The sequence below is a fragment of the Eubalaena glacialis genome, chromosome 5 (genome assembly GCF_028564815.1).
Source record: "Eubalaena glacialis isolate mEubGla1 chromosome 5, mEubGla1.1.hap2.+ XY, whole genome shotgun sequence".
In the NCBI taxonomy this organism is placed as follows: domain Eukaryota; kingdom Metazoa; phylum Chordata; class Mammalia; order Artiodactyla; family Balaenidae; genus Eubalaena; species Eubalaena glacialis.
In genome coordinates, this window is record NC_083720.1 from 66,842,013 (window position 1) to 66,869,491 (window position 27,479).

General features: G+C 38.6%; 1 protein-coding gene across 2 annotated transcripts in view; it reads right to left on the reverse strand.

Moving 5' to 3' along the window:
* The window catches only part of RBM47 (RNA binding motif protein 47), a 168,699-nt gene that overhangs the window by 15,323 nt on the left and 125,897 nt on the right, over positions 1 to 27,479 (reverse strand). For both annotated transcript variants that reach the window (XM_061192194.1, XM_061192193.1), the window contains exon 3: positions 19,980 to 20,103. The gene's annotated coding sequence lies outside the window, so the exon portion shown is untranslated. The remainder of the gene's footprint in view (positions 1 to 19,979; positions 20,104 to 27,479) is intronic.

Below are 27,479 nucleotides of genomic sequence, written 5' to 3' on the forward strand. Positions count from 1 at the left end.
AGCCGCATAGCACAAGGAGATCAGCTCGGTGCTTTGTGACCACCTAGAGGGGTGGAATAGGCAGGGTGGGAGGGAGACGCAAGAGGGAGGAGATATGGGGATACATGTATAAGTATAGTTGATTCACTTTGCTATAAAGCAGAAACTAACACACCATTGTAAAGCAATTATACTCCAATAAAGATGTTAAAAAAAAATTTACTACTAGGAATTCTACACAAGAATATTAAGGGAAATTTCAAGGATAATTAAGGTAAGTTTGATCATTTAAAGAAAGCAAAACAAAAGAAAGTATAGGGGATACAACAGAAGATATTTATTTGCCCATTGGCCAACCAATACTTCTTTGGTTCATTTGCTGTAACATCAAGGGCCAGTACAGTTTAGCAGCGGTCCCCAACCTTTTTGGCGACAGGGACCGAGTTCGTGGAAGACAATATTTCCACGGATGGGGTGGGGGTGGGGGGATGGTTCCTGGATGATTCAAGCGCATTACATTTATTGTACACTTTATTTCTATTATTATTACATTGTGATATATAATGAAATAATTATACAACTCACCATAATGCTGATAGGAGGAGGAGCTCAGGCGGTAATGCGAACTATGGGGGGCAGCTGTAAATACAGATGAAGCTTCGCTCGCCCACCCACCGCTCACCTCCTGCTGTGTGGCCAGGTTCCTAACAGGCCAGGGACCGGTACCGCAGAGGCTGGGGACCCCTGCAGTTTAGTGGGTTAGTGACTGGCCACTGGAGCCAGAATGCGTGGTTGTGCGTGAATCCTAGCTCTAACACTTCCTAGTTGTATGACCTGGAGCAAGGATATTCAGCTACTCCATGCCTCAGTTTCCCTATCTATAAAATGGGAAAGATGACAGTAGTATTAACTTTGTTAAGTTTAGAGAAGTGAGTTAATACATACAAAGCACTTTGAACTATGCCTGGAACATTGTAAATGCTCAAGAAATGTCAGTTATTATTCTTCATCCAAACTTCTGGGTAAAACTTCAGACCAATTCTTTCAGTTTTAGAGTAATTTTGACACTTTCTCAGTTCTTTAAAAACATCTGTTTGATACAGCTTCTATTCTTACTTTTAATTTGCTTTGCTCTTCAATTGCTTGAACGCTGGTTTGGCAACATATCCAGTTATCATGAAGCCTTTTTTCTGGTATAAATTTGAAAATATACATCAGTTCCTGTAGTTTTCATGTTGAAGCAGAAATTTCAATATCAAATTTGAACATGAAGATCTTTCCCTCCTTCCAAAAGGAAGATAAGGATATATTCTTAAGAAGATTATTTGTACAAACACATATGCATTTATAATCTGTGACCTGGGAAGCAAATGCCAGGTACATATATAAACATATATGAGGGAATTCAAGATCTTACATATTTGTCCTACATAAAACAGTGACTAAAGTCCAAAGGAATAGTCCTTATTGCTCTGCTGAGAGACGTGGAGTTGACTTTTTATTTTCCTAAAATTGTACTTTGAAACTACCATTTAACACAAAAAAAGTTGTGTAACAGTCAGGCTAGAGGAGTCATTCCCAATTCCAGCCCCATTAATTTCACCAAAAATTCTGCTGCTTTCAGTAACATAATCGTCTCTTTTAAAATAGTTATAGCTTATTTTCCTACATCTACGAGCCAAGAAAAGCCTTTTTTCCTGAGCTTTCATCATCTGGAATAAATGAATCATGTACTGGCCCCCTTTTCCTTTTTTCTTTGGCCACTAGGAAGTTCAGGATTGACTTTGTCACTTTAGTTTTGTAATTGTATAGGACATCACAACACACTCTCAGGTTCATCTAATCTTGGCTATTGGTTCATTTTTTTTTAGTCTTCTATGTCCCCAATGCCATGAATTTAGCTATGTATATTATTCATCTTATTGTTTTCATGTCCTTGGAAGCCATCTCACATAATTTCGGCATTAGGAGAGGAATAAATGCACATATATGTGAAAAAATATATATATATATAAAATTTGCATGAGATTAAAATTAATGTAGTGTTTAAATGAATTATTTTTTACACTAACTACAAACACTGGCATAAAAACAACTGAGAACCACAATGAGATACCACTTTGCATCCATTAGCATGCCTATTATAACCAACCAAACATAGAAACTAACAAAAAACCAAAATAACTGTTAGCAAGAATGTAGAAAAATTGTAACCCTTGTGCATTGCTGGTGGGAATGTAAAATGGTGCAGCTACTATGGAAAACTGTATTGTGGTTCCTCAAAAAGGTAACAATTATCATACAATCCACCAATTCCACTACTGGGTATATAACCAAAAGAACTGAAAACTGGGACTCAAACAGATATTTGTACACCAATGATCATAACAATATTATTCATAGTAGCCAAAAGGTAGAAACAACCCAAAAGTCCATTGACACATGAATGGACAAACAAAATGTGGCATGTATACTCAATGGAATACTATTCAGCCTTAAAAAGGAAGGAAATTCTCACACATGCTGCAGCATGGATGAACCATGAAGACATCCTAAGTGAAATAAGCCAGACACAAAAGGACAAATATTGTATGATTCCACTTACATGAAGTACCTAAACAGTCAAATTCATAGACATAGAAAGTAGAATGGTGGTTGCCAGGAGCTGGAGGGAGGGAGAATGGGGAATTAGTGTTTATGGAGTTTCAGTGAAGGATGATGAGACAGTTCTAGAGATCGCTGGTGGTGATGGTTGCACACCAATGTGAATGTACTTAATGCCACTGAAATGGACACTTAAAAACAGGTAAAACGGTTAACTTTGTTATGTATATTTTAACACACACACTAAAAAAAAAAAGAGTGAGAAAGCTCAGAGATGCAGAAAGAATAAAAATACGCTTCCATAAAATAAGGATTTCATTAGAGGCCATTTAAAAATGGTACACATTCAATAAAATCTTATGGGCTATGAACTCCATTCTTCTTGTCTTTATAAGAAGATAATGCACCACAGTTAAATAAATTACATGGTGTGCTGTTCAATGAGTTTTCAAGGCCAAAGGCATAGATATGTGAAGGATATATGGTTTATTTAATGCCTTAAAAAAGGGGAGCTATACGGCGTTAGCCGTATGATCCTTCTGTCAGAGATGAAACAGAAAACTTATTACAATTAGACATGCTTTAGACCAGGACTTGGTAAACTGTGCCATGGGCCAAATATAGCCTGCCATTTGTTTATGTAAATAAAATTTTATTGGAACACAGCCATACTCTTTTTTTTTTTTTTTTTTTTGGAGATGGTTGCTTTTGCAGTACAGTGGTGGGGCTGACTAGTTCAGACAGAGATTGCATGGCCCATAAAGGCTAAAATGTTTACTCTCTGGCCAGGTACAGTAAAAGTTTGCCAACCGCTGCTCTAGGAGATGTGCAGAGAACATCAATGAGACTAAGTAGCAGAGATTCCTATTGCTAAGCATTACAGTCACTTTTCCCTCTGTTTCCTATGCTGAGCAGTGACTTAATTTCAGGACAAAGTTTTAAGTTCTAACATATTTTAAAGAGTCTTCTTGAGCTGCCTTCCCCCCTTCATTCTAAGCTGTTTTCCGTTTAACTACATGGTCAAATTTATGAGGCCTAGAAGAAGAGACATCAGGTAAAGATTGTTGGCTCAGCTCCTAACACTTTTATGTGAACAGTTTCTTAAGATTTTAAAAGTGACACAAACACAGAAGAGTTTGTGGTTCATTTATTCATTCATTCTGCAAATATTTACTGAGCACCTACTATGTGCCAGATACCTGTGGACCTCATCCTCACGGAGCTTACCTTGAACCCACAGTGTGGCTTAGAGTCTGTACCACAGCTGAGCTAAGTTAACTCTCACCATTGGGCTGAAATGATCCATGCAAAGCTCCAAGTGCTGAACCTAGCACCAAGTGCTCAAGAAATGTCAGCATAAGAAATCTGAACTTAGAAAAAGATATATGAACTTGAGGTTAGACTCTTACCCCTATGTAGGATTCTTGTGTTTACAGGGAAATAAGCAAGAGGTTACCCCAGCCAACTTTAAACCAGTCAGAATGAGAAGCCTAGCTTGTGAGTTCTGGTGTAGACTGGCATATCAGAGCCTCCCAGATTCCGTTCACTGCAGGTAAGCTGTCTGGCAGTGTGATTCTCCATTGGTGATGTGGCTCAGGCGTCCAAGTGTAAGCCTGTTTCTCACCTAACCCTTGGCTACAGCAGTTTGCAAGAGGCTCTTCAGAAAGAACCTGAAGAGACTTGCTGCATTGGATGCAAATGGTGCAGTCGTTCACAAGGATGCCAGATCCCCTGAGGCAGGACCCTCCCAACACAGAGCCGTGCTCGCACACACTAAAAACGCATTAGTCTTCACTGAAGGCTGCTCGCATTAAACAAACATGGCAATATATTCAAAACAAATCATTTATTCACAGTTTGGCATGTAAAACAGAGGAGAATATACTTTCAAATCAAGCTATTATTATTCTGAACTATTAGCTAGAATTTTTGTTGTCTTTATTTTAGGTTGAGTTTGAGCTTGTTGGGGTAACATAACACTTTGGGGTTAACTCAGACTTAAACCAGAAATCAAGGATTTGAATTCCCTTAGTACCAGTTTAGAGTACATTTCAGTAAGATTTTAACTTTGAAGTGGACTTTTTTTTTTTTTTTGGCTGCACTGTGCGGCCTGCGGGATCTTAGTTCCCCCACCAGGGATTGAACCCGGGCCCCCAGCAGTGGAAGTGTGGAGTCTTAACCACTGGACCGCCAGGGAATTCCCTGAAGTGGGACATTTTAGAGGGCAAGGGATAACACTGTAAACACTGTACTGGGAAATATTTCCAGTGTTTACCAACCAGTCTTTACTTAGGATCAAAAACGAGCATGAGTTTACTCTAGAATTATGCAAACTACCAGTGAGCTTTGGTTCACAGGTGTGTGGTGTGTGTGTGTGTGTGTGTTTAATATGCAATTTGGAATTGGAATTCTTGGGAGAGTTTTATTCGCTGACCAACAGACACACTGCAATTGGAAGTTAATATTCAGTGGCGAGCAGTGTCTTCCAGCACTAGATGGAATTTAATCCAGTAGAAGGTTTTAGAATGTATTTATCCAAGAGGTAATTCTATCTCTGTTTGCAGTGAGAGTTCTATTCTTATGTCCCCTTATTTATACCATAAAATGTTTGTCTTTACTAATAGTCACTTCTTAGGCATGACCTCATATACACAATGTATAGATACAATAAAACATATGCCATTCTGGTTAAGAGCAAAGACTTTGGAGTTGAAGAAATAGGAGTTCAGATCATGACTGTGCCACTTACTCGCCATGTCATATGAGGCTCCATGTCTACATCTCTAAGATAGTGCTAGTAATAGCACCCATTTCAGAGTATTGGTTCCAAGATCAAATCACATTTAGTGCCACACATCAGGGGGAACAGAATCGAAGACCAGCTTCTGCAAAAAGTTTCCAAGATTTGGCCTCACGCTGAGTGGTTATCTTACTGCCCTGTGTCAAGTTACCACCACCCATTAGAGTAAACAGCAGAGAGCACACGCCCACCACCAGGCAGGCCTCTGGCATGGGGACATTTCTGTTACCCCAGAGTCTGAATGTGTAAAAGAAGTCCTGCTCAAACTGGAGGCAGAACACTTGGAATTTACCTGGGGTCCCACACAATAAGCTGAAGACTGAAGCCCGGTCTACCTTTTTTTTTTTTTTTTCTATCTCAGCTGGCAACCTTGTGCTAGTTGAAGGCGTGATCCTTGGGAGACACAAAAATCCTCCCATGACTCTCTTTTATTTAGGGGAAATTCTGGAAGGCTAAGGAGGCACTAGAATAATGACATTCTGGGCCATTCCTTCTGTCGGGTCCTGGCTAATCTGAGAAGAGTTAATTGTATTGGTGCTTAAACTGTATTGATGCTTGTACAGATTTTGTTACGGCAAGGCGCATCATTCAGTGAATGACTGATAAACAGATGAAAGCCAAGAGGCTCACTTTTCCCAGGCATTTCTATCAGCACATCCCTGAAGATGAGGCATTTGGCTGTGGGTTCCCAAGGACGCTGGCTGTGTACCAGGAGAGGGATAGAACCACCCACTCCAGAGAGGTGGCGTGGGGGAATTTTCTACGGGGCTTTGGCAGCACATAAATACCCATTAAGAATCGGCTATCCGGTTCCCTTTAAATAAGCATTACACACGTATACTTTTTCTCAACAGGTTAATGGGATAATGTTGAAAACAATGAAACCCGCAAATTGGGCCACATCTGTCTCCTGGATTAACGTTTTCCCAAACTGTGAACAAGCAGTAGGAGGGACTTTTAGTTTCACCCCTTATCTTGGCTCTTTTGATACACCTTTGAGGGATCTGGCTCAGAACAGAAAGGATGACTGCCAGACAGATACAGGAGAGGAGAAGGAGAGCAGCGATGGCTTGTATCATAATAGTAGCTTGAATTTATAGTATAGTGTTTGGCAACTTATAAAATTCTTTCACGTACATAATCTAATATCCTAAAATCCGAGAATTTGAGCTGCAAAGGAACCTTGGGTATCATTTAATCCAAAGTTTCTGAACTTCATTCCCTACTGCCATTTTGGGTGTGATAATTCTTTGTTTTGGGGGGCTGTCCTGTGCACTGTAGGATGTTTCATAGCATCTCTGCCCTCTACCCTCTACATGCCCACACCCCCTCCACGTGTGACAACCAAAAATGTCTCCTAGGGGGCAGAATTGCTCCCTGTTGAGAATTACTGATCGAGTCTATCTTGGAGTTTTAAACAGATTATACACTTACATAGGGGAGGTACTAATTAAATAGTAGTACCTCCACACCCAGCATGGGCTTGGTGTCTTGATCTGGCTCTTCCTGTCAAGGCTGTCAAGACTGAGAACTGCACAACATTTTTCAAAGGTCCAAGGTAGTGTTTTATTGATACAAAACTACTCATTTAATTTGGTTGAAAACCTATCAATTTTATTTTTCAAAGCAAAGAACTACCACCATAAAGCTCTATCACACTGATTCTGTCGTCAAACTGATTTGTCATCCAGCAAACTGACAGGACTGGGTCACACAAATACCACTTTTGCAATCAGGCTAAGGATCTGCCAAGCTATAGAAATGCCTCATTAAATTCAGACCGCTCTGCTTCATGGACATGTGAAAACTGCTGGCAATATGGTTTTTAAGACTTAGACCTTTCTCTGGTGCCACTGCTGGTTTCTAATTATGTAGAAAGCTTCACTTAAGATTCAGAATTGCGGGCTGCCCTGGTGGCGCAGTGGTTAAGAATCCGCCTGCCAATGCAGGGGACACGGGTTCGAGCCCTGGTCCGGGAGGATCCCACATGCCGCGGAGCAACTAAGCCCATGCGCCACAAGTACTGAGCCTGTGCTCTAGAGCCCACGAGCCACAACTACTGAGCCCACATGCCACAACTACTGAAGCCCGCATGCCTAGAGCCCGTGCTCCGCAATAAGAGAAGACACTGCAATGAGGAACCCGCGCACCGCAACGAAAAGCAGCCCCCGCTCGCTGCAACTAGAGAAAGCCCACGCGCAGCAACCAAGACCCAACGCAGCCAAAAATAAATAAATTAAAAAAAAAAAAGATTCAGAGTTGTTTTTTTTAAAGACACACTATGAACAATCACTGTAAATGTGCTCCTGGAACACAGTCAATTTACTGATACTAAAATCAACCTCTGTACCCCTTAGGCAGAAGGCAATGAACTGATGAAACAGATGATCAAACAATATTTGTGTATGTGTTCATTCATTCACTCATTTATTCTATCAAACACTTGCTGATTGAACTGACTGAACACTTGCTGTATGCCAGGCCATGCTAGGTGCTTGGTGATACAGTGGTGACTACTGCACAGTCCTTGGGGTTCCTAGTCTAGCAAGGGTGGACAAAGAAGGAGGGAAAGGAGAGAGAGCAGAGCAAAGATGGGCAGCCACATAAGATTATTTAACCCTAGGAGGACACATATGTTCTTTCAATAAACATTTTATTGAGTGCCGAAGGTATGACAGTGGCTTCGTAAAGTATACAAGCAACAATGGACCATGGGTCAAAACAGAACCCAAGGAGTGACCCAGCTATAACAGGTGGACAAGGACTGAAAATCTGCACATCTGGTTTAATTATATTTAGAGACAGATGGAAATTCTGCAAGGTGAAGCTCTCCTTATCCTCCTACACTTAAAGTTACATTATCATACATCGCATTACTGCGAACATAATACCCGATGATGTTGCAGTGGAATGAATTAATTAAAATCATGAAAATCAAAATCAATTTTATTGAGCATCTTTATAAGCCAAACACTCTGCTGACTGCCATCATTTTAGCACAGTGAGATGATTTCAGAGGGAGACTGTGTTCCAAGGCATGTCTAGCATTTCTGGAAATGTGGCTGGAGAGTGTATTTCACTCATATGCTACGAAGAGGGTGGCCTAAAAGACAATAGATGACTTAAATGCAATCCTCCCTGGAGGGAAGGAGATGGGCTAGAAATAATCAAAGAATTTCCGTAATGTATGGTTTAAAAACTCTTGAGTTAATGATAGCTACGATTTTTGAGCTACGATTTTTGACTTACGTGCATAAGTCACCTTAAGGAAGTTATTTGATTTTTCGTGACATCCCTATGAGATGAAGTTTAAAATGCAGGCTCTAGAGCAGGGGATCAGCAAACTACAGCCAGAGGGCCATATTCAACCCTGTGGCTGTTCTTATAAAGTTTTGTTGGAATGTAGCCATGCCCATTTGTTTACATATTGTTTAGGCTGCTTTCATGCTACAATGGCAGAGTTGAACTGCTGCAGCAGAGACTAGTGTGGTCCACAAAACCTAAAATATTTACTGTCTGGCCCTTTATATAGCAAAAGACTTGGTCTAGGGTCAATTTCCTGGGTTTGAGCCCTAGTTCTTTAACTGTGGAGCTGTATGACATTGGTTAAGTTACTTAAAGTCTTCGTTCCTCACCATCCTCATCTGCAAAATGAAACTGGTGGTAATAATAATCACTATCTCAAGGCGTCACTGTGAGAAATAAATTACATAATATATACCAAGTGCTTAGAACAAAACCAAGTATATACTAAGGGTTTGATAAATGTTGGCTATTATTGCCTCCTTTTTAAAGATCAGGAGCTTGAGGCTCAGAGCAATCAAATAACTTACCCAAGACCACTCAGAACTGAAATTTAGCTGATGACAAAGCCCAAGCTCTTTCTACCATGGTACTCTGCCTTTGCTATTTTCTTAGTAATAGGAGAGTTAGGGATAGCCAGTGTTAACAGAATAAAAACAGTATCAAGGAGAGATGGACATTGGTTGACAGAGTTGAAGGGAAACTCAAGCACAGATCCACAGTAAAATTGTTGGAAAACCATTCCTTTCTACCAAATGCCTCACTGCACCTCCCACCCTCCCCACTCCTCTTCAGAGAGTTCTACAAAACTGTTCCATAGCCTATTTCTGGCCCTTTATATAAAGTAGTTAATAGGTTCAAATTATAATTTTTAGACTTAAAAAGATCTATTGAATTAAATTCTTAAATGGAAATGTTTAGGGACTAGAATTCACATAATCCAAATGTTTAAGTGAGGATATGGGACTACGATGTGGCAGTGGGATGGGCTTACCCAACCCAGGCTCTGGAGTCAGACTGCCTGGCTTATACCCTGGCTCCACCGCTTGAGAAACAAGTGTCATCACACCAGTCACTTTAATCTTCGTGAGCCTCAGTTTCACCATCTGTAAAATGGTAATAATATACCTCACAATGTTGTGTAGATTAAATGATAATGCATATAAAGCACTTAGAAAAGTACTTGGCTATACTAAATGCTCAAATTTACTATATTTTATATTTTCATATCCTATATAATTTTAAAATTATTATTATTTCAGTTGGGCAAAACAGCAGATGTTTTTCAAGGATGTTCTCTTGGGAGAGAACTATATAGCCACAGCTTAGAATCACAAATTTTCTGCTTGACAATGTAATTTTAAAAGCTAAAGAATCTGAGGGAATTTACTCCCAGATTTTTGTGGACAAACTGGAAGGGAACTTCTACAGCTATTATGTTCTATATTTATATAGGAAAATGCTTTAAGACATTGTAAATGTGAAATGTTATAATGATGCATTTTTAAAGCTAATGATTATGCAAAAAGCAAATACTATGTTCTTTTTGATATTTGTTCAATTGTGTATTATATTCTTTTTATTACTACTTAGTATACCTACACTAATGCTTTGTGTCTACCCATTGAATGTAGTAGTAAATATTGTTTATTAACTCTGATATATTCAAATTATCACTGCAAGTTTAAGAAAGTTACCCGGGAATAATATTCACAGAAAAACTTTATGTGCCAGCATTGGAATATATGAACTGGTAGTTTGATGAATGGTTATTTTTATTATAAAAATATTCTTTAATTTGCAAAGGGATTTATAATAGAGTTCCTTTAGATAGGAAGTCCCCTATGTCATCTAGAATATGATTCAAGTTATTAAAAAATTGCTCTCTCTCGATATATATCTTTCCTGTATATACCTTCCCTTTACTGATATATACCTGCAAACTATGCCGAAGTATCAGTCCCATTTTCTTGATGGAGAAACTGGATGATCATGTGCTTAAGCTCAAGGTCACAATTACACAGTGATAAAATTGGAATTATAATTTAATAAAGGAACCTTATCTTTGGGATGACAGTCTCTAGTTTCACTTCTGTTTGACAATAGAGTCCATTTATATTCAAGACAAAATCTGGGCAGTCCAAATATAGTAGAGATCCAAATATCTATAGCTTTTTAAAAATTCTAAAATTTGTGTGTAAAGAATATTTTTCATTTGCTTAGTTTCTTGAATTTATGCCAGATTTAGAAAGTGAACTTTCCCAAACATAAGCTTACACAGTCTTTATGATGATGTATAAATGCTCTTCCTTTCCTCCAATTTCAAACTATATTTGCAAGTGGTAGTTTTATAGTAATAATATAGTCTATTATTACTATGCCATATTATACATGAGTACATGCTCTATGGGATATGTTCTTATATTACCTTCTGGTGGTATGTCAAATAGTAGTATATAAGAATATCATAGGTCTCTTTGTAAGAAAAATGACAAATTGCCTGTTCTGAAACAAAGACTCTGAAATGGAGTGACATAGTCAAACATTAGCTTCAGTTTTAGGTGTGACCTTCTGATTTTGTTTGGTTAACATTAGTCATTTCAGTTCTATGAAAAAATATCTGCTACCACAGAAAAAAAACAGATTCTGTTTAATGTTGATGTCCTTGTATTTCATTGCCAAGTATCCCAAGGCAATAGTCACAGTGAAATAGCATTTGGCTATTCCAGAAATACTCTCAATACTGAATAAGCCATGGGTTACTTTCTTCTACAAATGTTTAAGTTGAATGCGGGGTAGTTTTGAAGTTAAAAATATTTTCAAATACCACAACAATACGACTATAATAGGCTCTTTGTGAGAAAAAATATAAAAGAAAGTAAACTTTATAGTGGGAGGCAAAGACGATATGCATTAAAATGCAACTTTAAACTAACCCCCAAATTATATTTTTTTGTTCATTAAATGTTTAAATATTATTCTCCCTTTACTAGCTTTCTACCTTTGGTCTTCCTCTGGTGATATCTGGTTTATTATTATTATTATTTTGCATATAGTGAGAAACGAAAATGATAGTTTAAAGAACAGGTCCTTCTAGCAAAAGTATGGCTAAAGTTAAACCCTAATACTCAGCAGCTTAATTCTTATTATAAAAACTTGGACTCTATTAGAAATGGGGCCATCGGAGAGAGGTCCCTTTATAACAGAAAAAGTCAAATTCACTTTCTATTATGAAGTGATTTTAGACATTTTAGGCTATTTCCACTTTCTTCTACACTGTTTGAAATGTATTAGAAAAATTAAAAGAATATGGTTTATCTCATTAGGTATCATTGAAGCTTTTCAAAGGCAGGGACCTTTATTTTGGTATCCCCAGTGCCTAACACTGAATGAAACAATATTTCAATAAAGGAAAAAAATTAATGAAAGAACCAGTGAATGAGCACTGTCTTTTATAAGAAACATGGTAGGATAAAGCTACAAAAAGAATTTTAATATTATGTATAACTACCAGTAAATTGCTTTGGATACTTTTTTCTATTTATACTTATCTATTTATTTAACTTTTGTGGTTTACCTGCATTTAGAACTGTGCACAAATAGCCATGCCAAGTATTGTCCAGGGTCTGTCGACATGATCAGGAGGAGCACATTAAAGAATGGATAGGTCAGCTTTGGTACAGGAGCTGGCATTTCCAATGCACAGCTCAGGCATCAGCAGTGTCAAGGGGAAAAGCCCCGCCAACCATTGATTGATGGACTATATTGAAGGCTCCCTAGAAACTTCTTGGTAAAGCAGGCACTGGTCAGGCAGCTGGAGAACTTCCATGACTTTTTTTTTTTTGCCTGAGCCAATATGCTTAGCTTCTACTATATTGTCTCAGGGATTTGGTAGAGATTTTATGCCGCCACAAGGAAACAGGCACAAAGACAGTGCCTGACCATGAAGGCAGTTTCCATATGCTCTCTTATGTGCAGGTATTTTGAAAGGCTGGGTGTTACACAGTGCTTCAGCTCACACATTGGGATAGGGTCCTTTTCTCCCTGGTATTTCTCTGCTCCTGAGCAGTTCTCTACCATGCAGTAGTGGGTCTTGATGACGTGGAAGAGAAATCACAAACTGATCTGATACTGAATAGAATATAGAAGTTCACAATTGTCTATGTAGGAAATCTCCAAGTTTCTTGATCCAGTAGCGTCACTTACCTATCTGTCTTGCCACACAGGCAAGCAACCTCTTGTTCAGCGGGGAAAAGGTGGGGAAGCAGCACTGGGACCTCTGGTTTTAGGGGAGAAAAAAAATCACTATTGCCGTCTTTCCTCCTTATTCATATTTCTTCAAAATTTCTTTTTCTTAATTATTTTTTTCTCTTTCTCATCTTAAATTCTCATTTTGGGCTTCCCTGGTGGCGCAGTGGTTGAGAATCTGCCTGCCAATGCAGGGGACACGGGTTCGAGCCCTGGTCTGGGAAGATCCCACATGCCGCGCAGCAACTGGGCCCGTGAGCCACAACTACTGAGCCTGCGCGTCTGGAGCCTGTGCTCCGCAACGAGAGGCCGCAATAGCGAGAGGCCCACGCACCGCGATGAAGAGTGGCCCCCGCTTGCCGCAACTAGAGAAAGCCCTTGCACAGAAACGAAGACCCAACACAGCCAAAAATAAAAAATTAATTAATTAATTAATAAAGACTAAATACAATTTAAAAAAAAATCTCATTTAATATCCCTGGTTTTCAAATGTAAATACCTGGTTAGTAAGTACCCCAGAGTAACATATAGGAATAGAGCGATGCTACTGTCTGATTAGTAGCTGTTTGCTTTAATCCTTGTTTAAATAACACACACACACACTCCACTTTTTACCGGGTATTCACCACTTGAACAAAATGTAGTAATATATGGTTTTAAACTAGGGAAAGGAAGAGAGTTTCTCAATTACAAATTATTTAAATACTAAATTGCTAATTTTTTCAAGGTAGAATTTGCAGAGGTTTTTTTTTTTTTGGTGGTGGGGTGGGCATAGGGAAGTTGCTCTATTCTGAGGAAAGATATTTATTAAAAGAAGGAGAAGAAGAGAAGGTGGAGGGGAAGGAGAACCAGTTTTCCCAGTCTCTATAATTTAACTAGGCAGTTAAAGTTAACTGGAAATTTACATAAAAGTTGCATAGAGTATAAAAGTTATACAGAAAGCAGAACTATATTAGTTAAAGAAACTCATGAAATGTAGACTGAAATTTAAGAATGGAAATGAACAGAAAATATATCTCCAGAGTTTTCCTGAACCTAGGGCATTTAGAATAAAATGGTCAAGTGTCAGGAAGCTTATGATTTTTCAGGTAAAATAAACTCCTGGGACTATTGCTGGAGATGTAGTTGCTGTTCACGTCTCACGCAGTCTGTACTTTCCTTGTGTGCACTTGGAGTTAATATTTCAATTGAAAAACTAGCATACCAACAAAAACGCCCCTGATTTAAGCTAGTCATTTATTCCCAGTCTCACAGGGAAATACTGGATATTCTTTGAGTTAATAAAGTGTGAAACGATTTTAATGCTTCAAGGGAAATATAGTACACCAGTCTTGCAAACTGTTTTTAGAAAGTGTGGCTTAGCTTATCCCACCTGACATCAGAAAATTTAACAGGCTTAGTTATTTCCTTTTTCTCTAAGTCGCCTTTTATGGCAAAGAGAAGATGAGGACCTAGAGCAGCAAACAGTTTATGTCTGTAAACCAGTCCCCATGAAAAACAAGAGGGGACAGACTGGGTCACAGTGTGTTTCTCATAGGTCCTGAAGTCAGAGTCGTAGTAGATAAACACTAATTTATTTGAGATTTGGATGCCCAACTGCCAATACTGGGTTCTAATGTTGAGAATCTAATTCATGTGCAGAATCCTGCAACTATGAGTTATGTTAGTGGGGCGATGTTATCTCCAAGCCTGTTAGAGCAGCGAGTGCAGGGCAGACCTTTGCTCCTGGTGATACTGGGTGAGGCAGCTTACACGGCCTGGTAGTTTCTTCTTACTTCTCAAGATTCTGCAAGTGAAGGCTAAGCAGACCTTCACATTTTACACTGTAAGCACATTTAGGTTCTGTCCACTGTAAAACAGAACTAGGATAACTGTTTTGGAAATACAGTTTGCCCACGTAACTGTGGCTAATCTAGTTTGGTTTCTCTAAAGCAGCACCAAGAGAAATTTATTTTTGTACGAACGTAAATAAATAAAAATTTGCTGTAGCCCACAATTCACAGTCACAGTGAATGGAGTGACCTCTCTCTTTCCCTCTGCTGCCAAGTATATGTACATATAACACACACACACACACACACACGAACACAACACATACACACACACTCCCTTTTCTCTTCTCAGCCTAAAATGCTATCTACCTGTGCTGTTCTTTTTTTTTTTTTTAACATCTTTATTGGAGTATAATTGCTTGACAATGGTGTGTTAGTTTCTGCTTTATAACAAAGTGGATCAGCTATACATATACATATATCCCCATAACTCCTCCCTCTTGCGTCTCCCTCCCACCCTCCCTATCCCACCCCTCACACCAGTCACAACGGCCATCATCAAAAAAATCTACAAACAATAAATGCTGGAGAGGGTGTGGAGAAAAGAGAACCCTCTTGCACTGTTGGTGGGAATGTAAATTGATACAGCCACTATGGAGGACAGTATGGAGGTTCCTTAAAAAACTAAAAATAGAACTACCATACGACCCAGCAATCCCACTACGGGGCATACCCTGAGAAAACCATAATTCAAAAAGAGGCATGTACCACAATGTTCACTGCACCTCTGCTGTTCTTTTATTGGGGATTTCATCAAGCATGTTTGCATCAAAATGCTTGCTGATCCTGGCCACTGCCTCACGGCTCTCACTGCTATACCCTAGTTACAAGAGCTGAGCCTGCTGGGCTGTTAGTTCCCCAATTGCTTCAGCTTTCTCTCATCTGTCTGTTGGGAAACCACCGAAGCCTACACGAGAAAGAAAAGTGAGTGAGGATGAGCATACATGTGAATATGTGTGCCAGTTGCTTAATTGACACACGTCTTCACTGAGATGTGATGGGATTGAAAAGTACCTCTTTAGAAGGAAGCCTGGCCCTTACCATACACCATATACAAAAACTGACTCACAGTAGATCAAAGACCTAAATGTAAGAGCTAAAACTATAAAACTCTTAGAAGAAAATATAGAGGAAAAACTTCATGACACTGGATTTTGCATTGATTTTTGTGACACCAAAAGCACAGGCAACAAAAGAAAAAAATAGATAAATTGGGCTACATCAAAATGAAAACTTTTGTGAATCAAAGAACACTGCAAGCAGAATGAAAAGGCACCCCATGGAACAGGAGAAAATAATTTCTCAAAATATTAAGGAATTAACATCCAGAGTATACAAAGAACTCCTACAATTCAACAATAAAAAAGCAAACCAACCAATTTAAAAATAGGCAAAGAGCTAAATAGGCAATTCTCCAAAGATGATACACAAATAGCTAATAAGCCTAAGATGCTCAACATCACTAATCATTAGGAAGCTGCAAATCAAAACCACAATAATATACCACTTCATACCTGTTGGGATGTCTATGATTTAAAACAAAACAGTAATAAGTGTTGGCAGGAATGTGGAGAAATTGGAACCCTTGTGCATTGTTGGTGGGAATACAAAATGGTGCAGCTGCTGTGGAAGACAGTATGGTAGATCCTCAAAAAGTTAAACAAAGAATTATCACATGATCCACCTGTTCCACTACTGCGTTTATACCCAAAAGAATTGAAAACAGGGATTCAAACAGATATGAGTACCACCCATGATCATAGCAGTATTATTCACATAGCCCAAAGGTGGAAATTACCCATATGTTCATCAATGCATGAATGGATAAACAAAATGTAGTATATATACAAAATAGAAAATTATCCAGCCTTATAAAGGCAGGAAATTCTGGCACATGCTACAACATGGATGAACCATGAAAACATTATGCTAAGTGAGACATGCCAGACCCAAAAGGACAAGTATTGTATAATTCCTCTTATATGAGATACCTGGAATAGTCAAATTTATAGAGACAGAAAATAGAATGGTGGTTGCCAGGAGCTGGGGGGAGGGAGGAATGGAGAGTTATTGTTTAATGTGTACAAAGTTTCAGTACAGGAAGGTGAGAAAGTTCTAGAGATGGATGGTGGTGATATTTGCACAACAATGGGAATGTATTTAATGTCTCTGAACTGTACACCTAAAAATGGTTAAAATGGTAAATTTTATGTTATGCATATTTTGCCACACACAAAAAAAAAAGTCATGGAAAACCAGCAGAGTTAATATATGGAATAAAAGGGAGGAAGGAATGCAGATTTTTAAGAGAAAATGGGAAAATGATTAGACAAATGATGTTCTAGGTTATGCAGCTTTTTTCTTTATGTTTACGATTCAAATTGCAAAGAGAGGCAAATGATCAATATATTGGCTTTTCAACTGAGACTTTTCAAGTGTGTGAAATCTAGTCAGAAAGTGTCCTTGTTCCAAGATTAAGATTAGAGCTAGTCTGAGGTATTATTACAATTCCTTCATGCTTTTAGATTTTGGAAGTTGTTCCAACATATATGTAACTTCTTTTTCTAAGTACAAAACAAACCGGTATTACAAAGTGGCACAAAATCTGAGTAGAAAGGAATCCAGCAAATATATATGAAGTATCTACTGTGTGTTAAACTGCAAGGGACAGTCTACTTCAAAGAGAGAGCAATGGCCAGTGGCAGACTTTCTTGCCAAAGTTTGGCCCAGTCTCCCTGACATTGCTCAGTGTATCTCAGTAGTTGAGTCAGACAATTTTAACATTTCTGGTAGATGTAAGTGGTAATGGCGAAGGATAGCTAAATATTCATAAGCTTATTTACTCCTTAAACCTGTTTGGTGTGTTCCAAAGTTTGAAAATCTGATTAAAATTCATGAACAGTACCAGTACTAGGACAGACTTTCAGTGTATGGGTGGTGAGGATGATGATTAGACAGAACTCATCTGTAGAAACTATCACTTTAAAATTCTAGTCATGACTCTACAAATTTCTGTGAAGCCCACTGACCATTCCTTTGCTTTGGGGGTCCTCGGCCTTTGCTATTTTATCTATTACTTATGAATTATAGATGTTAGAGCTAAAAGAAACCTTAGAGGCCATCTTGAAGGATTTTCCTATTACTTTACTTTTACATTTAAAAATATGATTAACTTGAAATTTTTTCCTAGTATTTAACGCAGGGAAACTTTTTTTCTCCTAAAGAACTGGTGTGCTTTCACTGTCGGATAATGGAAATTATACAACACATCATGTTGTTCAAAGTTTAGATATCGTTATTGCTGTTTTCACTACCTTGTGTACTCACATATTTTTACTAAAAACCACCTTAGACACCCTTTAGATACAGACAAATTGAACCTCTCACTTTAAAGAAGAAGAAACAGGTCTTGAGAAGTTAAGTGACCTATCCAAGGTTAAGTATTTTTGTTTGTTGTTTGTCTGGACTCACCAACTGAATTAAGCTTCTCGTAGACAAAGAAAAGCTCTTTTGTTCCCCGGAAGCATATAGTACAGAAATGAACAGAAGCAGTCGTAATAAATGCCAAGTGAATGAATGCAAGCCTCATAGGTGCTTTCCCCCATGAACAGGTCTGAGAGATCAAGGTGGATGCTGTGTCGATTGGATGATACTGTCTTCTACTTCAGAGACCTGGTGTTGGTTAAGGCTGGGCTGGGCCAGGGGGAGGGAACAGGCTTATACTTCCTGAGCTTCTGTAGAAATATTTATAATTTTAAATCTTTTCAACGTGATAGAATTCAATCTGTACATGTGTGTAGTGGTATGAACACTGTCATATATAATTAGGTGGGGATGGGAAGGCAAATATAATTTGGTACATTTCTGGAGAATAGTTTGACAACATCAAGAGCTTTACAGTAGTCATTAAAAGCAGTTCCTTCTCATTAATTCCATTTATAGAAATTTACCCCAAGAAAATAATTGGAGACATGAGTAAAATTTATAGTCAGGTATGTTCACTACTGTGGTATTTATAGCATAATGTAATGAACATAATAGTATATATTTATACGTGATGAAACAAACATAATGTTCAACAGTATGGAAATGGCTATAAAAATTACAGCATAGTTGTAGGCTAGACTACTTATTTCACGTTCTCAACTCTGTTAACCTTGTTAAAAAATATTTTAGAATATATATGAAATATTTTTAAAAACTTAAAAAGGACTAAATATACTATAATGTTAACTGTGGTTACCTTTCGATTGTGGGATTATAAGTAATTTTATGTTATTCTTTAATTTCCAAGTTTCCTTTAATTAATATGCTTTCAGAAAAAGAAAAAATATATATAATTAAAACAATTTTAGCTCTCTGAGTCCCTGAATCCAGAACCCAGCCTAGAGGATATGAAAAGGGACTTCGGGGGGGCATGGGGAGTTGTTGGGCAATCAGTGTCACCAGTAGCCCCTCCCTAACACACAGGGATCTACTGCCTCTACCTTTCAAAGCTAAGTGAGGGCCATGTCTGCGGCCGGGAGGGCTGCCCGTCCAAGGTTCTGGGTGAAGCTGATACGAGCAGCCTCTTTCTTCTATGCCCCCGTCCCTGCCATAGCATACATAGGATTATCACCCACAGAATAATAATACCTTCTGTCTGTGGAGAATTATATAGTTGTCACAGTATATTTACGTATGTTGTAATTCATTGGATTGCCATGATTTGGAGAGTCTAACATAACAGTAGTTATTTTTACCTTATATGACAGGTGAGGAAACAGAAATTAGAGAAGGCACAAGGATTGTTCGAGAACATACCAGTATCTTCTGTAGCTTGTACAAAGGACCCTTCCTTGCATCCAAAATTTTGAAAGACAACTCTGATTGAAATACCCTTGATCTTTTTTTTTTTTTTTTTTTTTTTGTGAGGGAGACAGATTTATAAGCAATACACATTTTTCCTTAATTCCTAAGATGCTCACATATCAGCAGCAGTAGTTTTTCCTCTTGGGCCACAAAGATGTAAACAACAAAGAAATAAGGATTTTATATTGTCGGTTCAAAATGACTTACCAAATGACTTATCAAGTTGTATGTACTACTAACGTTGCGACATAAACATACACCAGGTACGCATTGTCTATACAGCAGACATCTTGGTTCATAAGAATGAAAATTTAATGTTTTCCTTAAGTGAAGAAGAAAAGGACACCAGCGGATGTACTTACCAAAACCCACCAATTTGATTTGTCTGGTCCTTTACACGATGTTGAATAAGAATATACAAAGAGATTCAGGCAGCTTCCTTGGGATTTCTCAGTCCAATTTGTGGAGTGCCCTTTGAGGCAAATCCTAAGAGGTAAAAACAAAATTGCTAGGAATGTTTTCTATTTGAATATAATTTTCATATGTGCATTACGAATTTGGGGCCATTTTCTTCAAAAAATGAACTACTATTACTAATTATCATAGTCTCTACAAACCAAGAAATGCAACCCTTTATTCCTCCTCCTATCCTTGAAAAGACAGGGAACAGTAATAAGAAAATGACCAATTTCTTCCTTGTTTTATTTTCCCCTCTGTCTTATTTATCCGCACCCCCCCACCACCGACTCCAAAATGCACAACACAATGTTTAGGAATGAATACACATGTAGCTTATATTTTATGCTTATAGATTCACAAAAAGAAAAGGTGGCGCTCTTTACAGAGATGATACTATCTAGCTCATGGCCTCCCCCTGCCCCATTTGGGGGCTTATGCCACACATCACTATGGATCACCACATTCTTGCCTGCTGAATCCAAAGAGGGTCTCAAAAACCACTGAAACAAGTGCTCCAGCCAACCACTACCAACTGATTAGAAGTGGTATAAAAGCAACTTGTTATTCTGCCCTAAAATGAATAGTTAAGACTCTTCTGAGGATGTTCTTTGCATAGAGTACTATAAAAAGTAGGATTTGGGATCCTAGGATCATCTTAAAAGTCATGATATACAAAACATTCAAATTAAGAAACTTAAGTTCAAGATAAGGGTATTTTGGGTGGGACGTTAAAATATATCCTAAGCACAAAACTTTTACCTGTATTTCACATCTGGAAATATAATCTACCAAACTTCAGGAATATTCTCTCCTCACTATGGAGAGCCCTCATTAAGCCATCTGAAGATCCAGATGACTTCCACGATTCAATATGGCACAGTGGCTGCAACACCAGACTCGGAGCACCTAGAAGACTGGGATTTTAACTCTAGCTCTGCCATGCCTTGTTCTGTGTTCTCAGGCAAATTATTTCACCTGGCTGAGCCAAAGTTCGCTCCCCTGAAGAAATAAAAGAGTTGGATTACCAGTAGTTTTCAAACTGGGTTTTTAATATTTGTTTTGTTTTGCTTCGTTTTTTTAGGTGTAGCATCCTTTCTTCCACCAAAAATTTACCTAGATGCAGAAACAAACTGATAAAACAGGAGCTGGCTAAACTGGTGGTTGGGGATGATATGGGGAAGCATCTCCACCCATTCTGCTCCATCATACACGGGGGCTGTGTGGGAACACCATAGGATCTTTAGGACCACAGAGCACAATTTGGAACCTGCCAATTAAATGGCTTCTAGGGACTTCCCTGGTGGTCCAGTGGGTAAGACTCCGCGCTCCCAATGCACGGGGCCTTGGTTTGATCCCTGGTCGGGGAACTAGATCCCACATGCATGCCGAAACTAAGAGTCTGCATGCCGCAACTAAGAAGCCCGCATGCTGCAACAAAGATCCCGTGTGCTACAACTAAAACCGGGCTCAGCCAAAATAAGTAAATAAATAAACAAATAAGTAAATGGCTTCTAAAGTCAGTTACAGCTCCAAAATTATTCTGCCATAACTATCTCTATATTGCAATGACTGGCAAGGCATTCAATGGGATTCATAACTTTATGGGAACACAAGCAATAAAACTAAATCAGGGCTTCCCTGGTGGTGCAGTGGTTAAGAACCCGCCTGCCAATGCAGGGGACACGGGTTCGAGCCCTGGTCTGGGAAGATCCCACATGCCGCGGAGCGGAGCAACTAAGCCCATGTGCCACAACTACTGAACCTGCGCTCTAGAGCCTGCAAGCCACAACTACTGAGCCCACGTGCCACAACTACTGAGGCCTGCGCACCTAGAGCCCATGCTCTGCAACAAGAGAAGCCACTGCAATGAGAAGCCCAAGCACCACAACAAGGAGTAGCCCCCGCGTGACGCAACTAGAGAAAGCCCGCGCGCAGCAACGAAGACCCAACGAAGCCAAAAGTAAATAAATTAAATAAAAAAACCAAAAAACAAAAAACTAAATCATACTCCAATAAAGATGTTAAAAAAAAAAAACTAAATTATGAGCTGGCTTTAATCCTTATTATCAATGATCTACTAAAAAAAAAAAAAAGCCACACCCTCAAATAAATCATAGAGTAATTGCTGTTAAACTCTGTATATCTCAAAGCATATAATCCTCACCCTCGTCTATGAGGTCGATTTTCTAAATGCTACATCCTGGATAATACCTAATGATCAGCATCACAGTGTTTGATAAATAAAAATAAATGTGCAAATTACAAGCCGTGTCCTGAAATTAATTCTACCCTGTCAAGGCAACAGAATAAAATGTAGACTCCTGCACTATTCATTTACGAGTTAAGTGAATCCAGACAAACTTATTCAACTTTTCTGAGCCTCAGTCTCCACATCCATAAAGTGGAGCTAATTCCTTGCAGGACTGCATGGAGAACAGAGAAAATACTTGTAAAGCACCATTCCTGGCACATATTTGTGCAGAATTGTAAGTTTTCTCTCTATAATGGCAAATTTTTTCCTTTGAGAAATAATATCATGGTAATGGACATGTAAACTCTATGAATTGGAAGCAAATTATTAATATATAAATGAAATTACAGGTTTTATATAGTTTTGTGCTAAATCTTAATGATGGGAAGAAGAATTATTGAAGTGCCTTTCACAGCTATTCAAGTAACAGAAAATTCCCCCCAAATAAAACATTTAGGACTATTTGTTTCCAGAAAAATCCGATTTTCCAGAATGGCTCCAAACATAACCCATTTCGTAAATATTTTAATATTATTTTGTCATAAAAATCTTCAAGTGAAACCCACATGCTACTTTCTTCCTGTGGCTTCACACTCCTCCTAACACAAAATTGGGTGTCTCGGGGCACCCTGTTTGAGAAGTCGATCTCTAGTACAAATCCTCCATTTTACTGTGGAGGAAACTGTCTTACTGAAGGTCATGTAAAATTTGTGGGGAAGTTCTTAGAGAAAAGAAATATTTCCAGACATAAACTGGGTTAATTAATTCATTCCAACCCCTCACCCACTCCTCGTTCTGTGAAAAAGCTATGGATATTGTCCATTATATCATGAAGTCTTTTTTTTTTTTTAAATAAATTTATTCCTTTTATTTGTTTATTTTTGGCTGCATTGGGTCTTCATTGAGGTGCATGGGCTTCTCATTGTGGTGGCTTCTCTTGTTGTGGAGCACAGGCTCTAGGCGCACGGGCTTCAGTAGTTGTGGCACACGGGCTCAGTAGTTGTGGCTCGCGGGCTCTAGAGCGCAGGCTCAGTAGTTGTGGTGCACGGGCTTAGTTGCTCCGCAGCATGTGGGATCTTCCCGGACCAGGGCTCGAACCCGTGTCCCCTGCATTGGCAGGCGGATTCTTAACCACTGCGCCACCAGGGAAGCCCTATCATGAAGTCTTTAGGAAGACCAACTGGGGAAATTTTCTTAGATTCCAGTAGAAGAAAAAGCTGTTCTGAGCAGAACACTGGTTTGTTTTCAATTTTTCAGACATGTGAATCTTAAGAGTTACTCATGGGTCCTTCTTCAACAAATAGTGGGATCTGAGGGCAATCGTTTGTTGGACTTATGACGCCTGTGGCATCATCTTAATTTGCCTACCCTGATTTTTTTTACCCTCTCTTCTTTATTTTGTCTACCATATGTATTTTTGAAAGCTGTTCAAATCCACTTTTGCAATGAGGCAGGGTGTAAATAAGTATGTGAAATTAATAAATGTATTGTTTCCCAAAGGACGTTCCAATCTAATAGCAAGTTCCATGTCACGTTCTGCTTCTCTCAACTCTCACGCATAAACCGAGGCTAAAAATTACTTTCTCACCCCGACTCCTCCACCAACAAATGAGAATTCTGTTTCTTAAAAACAAATCCTTTCCAAAGATAAACCAGTTGCCCACACCCAGGGACGCTAGTACACGGGCCTAAAGCTACCAGGAGACTACCAGGGCAACAGTCTAGTAACAGAGCTCTGGTTCTTGCTCTGCCACCAGCAGTGTGAGACCACCCGTATGCCACTTAGCTTTTTGGCCTCAGCATCCTCACCGGTATACTGAAGCTGATATTAACACCACACGTGACAGTCGTTACAAGGATAAAATGAGACACTACATTTGAAAGCATCATGTAAACTGCCAACCATCAACTCCGGCCTGGATGCCTGCAGTAGTATCCCAGCTGACTTCGACCCATCCACTCTTGCCTGCTGCAATCAATCTGGCTCTCAAGACAGGCAAAGTGACCTTTAAAAAACACACAATTTGATCATGTCACCCTCCTGCTTAAACCTCTACACTCTCTTCCACTGCCCGTAGAATAAAATCAGTATCCCTAGTAAGGGGTATAAGGAAGACTTTGGCTCCTCCTCCAGCTTCATCTTGTGTCACTTCCCCCTTAACACTTGCTGTTCCCAGTGCTTTAAACCCTCACCAATGCTCCTACCTAGCCAGCTTTTCTCACCCTTACACTTCACTCAGAGGTCAACCCTGGAGCCCCTCAAAACATTCCTGAAACACCATATAATCCCTCACAGCACTTCTCATAACACTGGCTTGAACCTCATGAAATTGCTGTTTGGGGGGACAAAAATGGTAGAATATTGGCAACTTGATATGGTTTAATCTTACAGTAGTTGGTAAAATAGCAGTCTTCTCCAGGCAACTGTAAACTTGCCCAGGGCAGAATCTAGATCTGACTCATTACTATAATCCCAGTGTCCCACACACAATCCTAGCACAGAGTAGGTGCTTCATAGTTTAATTAGTGTGAGGGATTGTTACTACTTTTTTAATGCTAAGCACATAATTTATATATTGTCATTGGTAGTATCATGTTTTTATGCAAATGCCACTTCTGTGTTGCATAGGAATAAAATGAAGAAATAGAACACAAAAAATCACTTTTTTAAGATTTTCATTTCTGGCATTTCTGGAAAGAAAGAATGAATTCTAGTAAGTATAATACACATCATCGGGGATACAATTTAGCCCACTGGTATGGTATCATTTATGGATTTTTTCTTTTTTTAACTCAAATGTTTCTCACCAAAGGGCAGAAGGAAAACAACTCTCAAAGGAAACCAGATGATTTGGATTTATCTTTTTTTACAGCTTTTGCCACGTGACAGCAAATCAATTATGGGGGGAAAACTAGCATATAAAAGAGTGCTAGACTTGAAACCGAGGAATTTAAAAATACACTTCCCCATGATATTCAAAAAGAATGCATCTAAAACATTCCCAGATCGCCTTACCCAACTATGCCTTATCTTGTGTCCCTTCTGAATTGAACAGAGGAAAGACCAAGTCTAAACAAGTTGGGATGATGTACAGGGTAGGGAAGGCTTGTTCACAAAGCATGTAACTTAATAATATTAATAAGAGCTAATATTCACAGAGTACTTATTATGCACCAGGCACCGTGCTAAGCATTTCGTGTACACTGTCTTATTTAATCATTACTACAACCCCACAAAGCAAATTCTATGGTGATACTCATCCTGGAGATGAGGGAACTAAACAGAGGGAGGCTGCCCATTTGCTCAGGTCCTTTAACTGTAAATGATGAAGCTGGGATTCAAACCCAGGAGGTCTGAGACCAGAATCTGTGCTCTTAATTATTCTGCTCTATGGAAGAATCCGATTGCTTCTACACCCCAGTCTGGAAGAGTGGAAAACTAAAATTTGTGTTATAACAAAAGTGACAAATTACTCTATATGTATTTATATTGCAGCTTCAGAGTCATTTATGAGAAGTCAAAACTGTGAATGGCAAACCCATGGATTTTCAAGGCCCAACATCTAAGAATTTTTTGAAACGTCTCAATATTCAACTTTAAACAGTAAGAGATATTCTCAACTTGGGTTAGAAATAAAGATAGGAGTTTAACTTTTTGGATGAAAAGTAGAGAATGTTAGATACTCATAAATATCATGAGCTCAGAAATACCTCGTTACCCAATTTGTTCCCTAGATTCTTGAAAAGCTGGCACATTTGGGGAAGTTTTTGAGAAATCAGAGACCCCATGAAAGGAGTAAACAGAGCCTGCAATTTCACTTTCTACAGTTGTCAGTAATCTCTAATCAGATCGTTCTTTCTTGCTAACATTTAATAAAATAATCGACCTCTTTTAGTAGCAAAGAAAACAAACACACTAACATTCACATCACAGAAATTATTTTTAAAATTAACGCAATTACTAATTCTTTACGTATGATTCACAGGCGGTGGTTATTGATATATCACTACCCAACCCCCTCCATCTTTGTGCACTGACATTTGACCCTTTTTATAATGTGCACCTTGTACCAGTGAAACCTAAGGCACCAGCTAGTTACTCATTAAACTTGGGTGCCAAGGGCTGACTTGTACAAATTATGCTGTTAACTGCCCAGCCTGGCCTGTGTGCAGAAGTGGAAAAAGCAATCATCATAGCTGTGAAATTCTGTCATATCGGCAGAACTGAACTACAAATTGCAGCAATTCGTGCCTGACCTCTGATCTGTGAAGTTAGTCTAAACCTTTGAACCTCAGCTTGGAATTGAGAAACAGCATTTACTCGTACCAGAGAAGATGGCTGCTGTGAATAGTTAACTCCGTGACTGGTGCTCGATCCACATCCACCTCCCCCAAAGAGTCAACCACAGCAAGAGACTTATGAGGGAGATCTCGAGAGTAAACTTCTCATAAAGTGGCATTATGAACAAATCTAATGTAAGTAGAAAATTTCAGGATGCAAGTCCTTTGAAGGAGCATAAAAAAATAATTTTTGAAAAGGGGAGAATCTGAGATAACTGAAATCACTGGGCATTTATACCTAGTGATAATGTGCACTAAAAAAATTCTCTTTACAGGTTAAACAAAAATAGAGTTTCAACTAAACACTAAAATTAACTCTGCTCAATCTTCTGCACCAACCTAAACGAGAAAAGAATTTGATAAAGAACAGATACATGTGTAACTGAATCATGTTGCTGTACACCTGAAACTAACACAACGTTGTTAATCAACTATAGTCCAATATAAAATAAAAATTAAAAAAAATTTTTACCAGATGGTACCATCTCTCATATTATATTTTAAAACAAATATATTATCTAATTTCTGTTAGAAATTTACAGCTTTTAAATTTACAGCTTTACAGCTGTAATTTTACAGCTGTAAATTTACAGCTTTTAAAGCCCATATTAAGCCATTTCTGGGAAAAAGCAATCATGGGAAACCAGTTAAACTTTTCTTTGAACTCAAACTTACCTTCTGATACTAAACATTAGATGTAGGCTAATGAATAAGTATAATAATATATATTTTTTTATGTATACATTTTGTCACAACATTGATTCATCATACTTTATTCATAATGAAGAGGGTTTTTCTTTTCAGGATTAGC